The 3759-nt window shown below is 39.9% G+C and overlaps 1 pseudogene; it reads right to left on the reverse strand.

Annotated features, from left to right (window-relative positions):
• Positions 1–1591: 1591 nt before the first annotated feature.
• On the reverse strand, positions 1592–2096 carry LOC114639811 (annotated as a pseudogene).
• Between the last annotated feature and the right edge of the window lie 1663 nt (positions 2097–3759).

A 3759-nucleotide genomic window follows, 5' to 3' on the forward strand; every position in this document is an offset into this window, starting at 1 on the left:
CCCACTAGCAGGGACACTTGGATTGCTGTTCACTACAGAGAGAACAAACTCAGCTCCACTGCCATGAAACATCCTTGTGGCCGGATTCAAACAAGTGTTGACCAGGAAAAATCTAGGTGTTGACACCGGCATGGAACTGTGGGGAGGAAAGGACTGTGTTTTAAAAGTGTTTGTGAGTTCAGAATCAGCTGCACTGCTGTTTCTAGAAAAAAAAAACTCTTAAGGCTGTGGGTTTAATGCAGCCTTCAAAGCAAACGCAAGAATGTTAGTTTGTCAGCAAACACAGGTGTAAAGCATATAGAGGATATTGTATTGCTCAAGTGTTTGGTGAAGATCTAATAATACAGATAAAATGCAATTTTTATGGGAGAGCAGAATTAATGTTGTAAATAGCCAAAACAGCCAGATATTTACTAGTGACCTTAATGTTTATGTGAAATTGTGTTCCTGAACGTATACACTGCATTGTTAATGTAACAGACTGAACCGGTGAAAAAGATGAATGTCTGTACAATAGATGATAGTTGTTATTCAACAGTGTCAGATTCCCCAAACTATAAGGTTTGACATGACCTTACGTTTACTATCATATACAAATAAATTAAACCTAGAAAGAATCTTTAGCTTAACTTAAAATTGTACCTAGAAAGGTATGTAGTTATTTGTACCTATTACAGAAACCTGTCAAAATCAAGGGCTACTACAAAGAATGAGGTAAACTGAAGACTCTCTCCACTATGCAGCCTTCAGATAAATGGCTTTTTTCTATTGAGTTCTAGGTTGCACACCACAGTGTTTTGCTAGCAAGCATTCAGAGTTCTCGTCCAGGAACTGTTTGCATGTGTGCATATACAAATGTACACACACACACACACACACACATATATATACACTGTATACTGCATCAGCAAAATATATATATTATATATTTATTTATATAAATATAAGGAAGATTTCCCCCACCCACCCCAAACTTGTTTCTTAGTGTTTTTTTTTTCTTTTGTATACAGAGATTAGGGAGTTTTAGAATTTTTACATACATTTTAGCAAACAAGTTTGATCTATTGGCTTCTTGGTGCAGTAATGCAACGGCAATCCATTGTGGTGCCAAAGGCTCATAACATGACAAGGAAACTGAGAACACTAATGTCTTAGGAGGTGAGGCCAGCCCCACACAAACCTCCTGCACCCTTCTGGTCCATCGTGATTCATAAATACTAGACTTTCCCCCCTCTCAAATGAATCATTAGAGATTAAAAACAGATCAACAGAGTCACAAGGGGCCACATACTTTCAGTACAAAGCACTCTCTGTCATTAGGTTGCTATCACAGTGCAGACTGCCTGCCTGAATACACTCAGGTGATTTAGTCAATATTATATTTGGTTATGGAAAAGGCTCTCATTCTTGTTTTAAAATCCAAAGTGCATAGTGAGAACAAATCAAAGCAATTTTTCCTTTTCGGCATCAGGTTCATCTAAGCATCTTCCCATGAGAGGACTGCCCAGATGCCTTCTCTTTGTCCTCCCAACCTCTAAAAATAAAATAAATAAATAAATAAATAAAAAGAGTTAAGCCGTTTAGACATTCGTCAGCCTGGCAAACAGACTTTGCCAGCAAACAGAAGTCCTACCTACTATTGTGAGGAAAATCGATAAGACAAAAAATACATATGATGACCCAACTACTGTGTTGTGTAACTTATAAGGTTGACCTCCGACTTCATTGATGTAAAATCCTATTGGAAATATTAGGGCAGCCATACAGAAAAGGATCATTCCAGTGAATGCTATCCATCAAGCATATGTTGTAGCTTCTCTTCGCCAGTGGGAAGCCACCAGCAAACCACATGTGACAGTCAAGGAAATGATTCCCATGATGATAAAAAACAGGGTGGTGACCCACTCTGGGGGAAGCCGAGGAGGGATGCAGGTCTGGTCTCGTCCACCGATTGTCTGACACTGCCGCACCAGGCCCACAGTCAGTGCTCCCGCCGACTCCCCGGTGTTGATCCAGTCCAGGTTGGCGATGCTGGCGATGGCGAAGATATCGGCGGCCAGAAAGAGACATCCTGAGATGATGGTCAGTTTATCCATCGCCCCGCCCCGCTCCCCCTAACCCCCACCGCAGGGCAGGCCGCGGCCTCACTCCTCGCGCCCCATGGGCCGCCGGGCCCCGGGGTCCCCGCGCCGCCGCCCTCGGCCCGCGCCGCGCGCTTGCGCCCTCCGCGCCCGGACCCGCAGCCCCAAAATTGTTGATTTTCGTTGCAATTGTTTTATTTGTTCTCCAGTCGCATCCTTTGTCTCAAATTTGTCTAAAGCCTTTGTTGACAAAACTTTAGGTTCCTTGCAGTACAAATATTAATTTGACTAATGAGACTTGAAAAGTATCTGATTGCATTTTCCAGTTATTATCACAAAACAGAAATTGCGAAGCACAAGAGGGTACACTAGCAAAGAAATGTGGAATATTCTTTTTTACAGAAACTTTTGGTGAACCTGAGGCCTTTGGTAGGTAGAAAAGTTAGATGGGTAAAGTACAGCTTACCTGTTTGAGATGAAGTGTTAGAAAACGTAATGCTTGAAAACACAGGTTTCAAAAGTACAGATCCTGGAAAGGGTGGACCAGATTGTGAATTAGATTTTCATCACCAGGTTAGCAATAAAGGAGAGAACACTTTCTAGGCCTTGGTTTTATTATTTTTAGGGGGGTGATAGCCTTTAACCCAAGATGATTTCTACGTCACTGGTCTAAGTTGGAGTAACAGAATTAATATAGAATATTAATTATAGTGTATCCAACATAATAAGAGCTCAGAAAGTAACATTAGTTTAGAAACAGGAAACCATGTGTCTCTGATGTGTTTATTAATTCCTAGAACCTCCTCCAGGTAACTGATCTCAGCAGATGCAAAAGGAATGTCTGATTGCTATGTGTCACATAACTACATAACTGCCAGTAGTGTTCATTTTGGTGCCTAGACATCTCTCAATTTTCTGTTTTCTTCTGTATATGTTGCTGTCCTATGTTCTCAGCAGCTACCGAGACTCACTTTTCCAAGGAAGATGCAAAAATTACCAGATATATGAAAAACTCTTCAGCATCATGAATCATTATGGAAATGCAAATGAAAGCCACAGCAAGCTATCACCTCACTGCTGTAAGGATGGCTGCCACAAATAGACAAGAGGTTGGTCCAGAAGGACTTGTGAGAGGTAGAGAAAGGAAACTAACTCTGTAGCCTTTGGTGAGAATATAGATTGATACATTTAGAGTAGCTTGCATGAACCTAGAGGATGTTACATAAAGGGAAATAAGTCAGACACCAAAAGCAGAACACTGCATGATTTCACATGTACATGACTCTAAAATAGGTTAGATGCAGAGAAATAGAGAGAAGAATGTTGCTTACTAGGACTGTGAGAAATAGGAAATAGTAGATCTTGCTATAGCTACAAACCTGTAAACTTATTGGATGATAAACCTACAGACTTCCAGGCTTTTCAGTGTTGTCACAAATCAAAGAATTTCATCTTTTTATGGCTAAGTAATAATATATATAATGTGTATAAATAATGTATATTGCCTACATTGTATTTATACTCTGATGAATATTTAGACTGATTTTATATCTTGGCCACTGCAGATAATGGTTCAATGAATGTAGGAGTGTGTTTGTATGTTTTTCTTTCTCCATATTTTCCCATATATGTGTGTATAATCATACAAATATATACTTTCATATTATTATGAAATTAA

This window comes from Grammomys surdaster, unplaced genomic scaffold (assembly GCF_004785775.1).
Source record: "Grammomys surdaster isolate TR1022 unplaced genomic scaffold, NIH_TR_1.0 125752, whole genome shotgun sequence".
Taxonomy (NCBI): Eukaryota; Metazoa; Chordata; class Mammalia; order Rodentia; family Muridae; genus Grammomys; species Grammomys surdaster.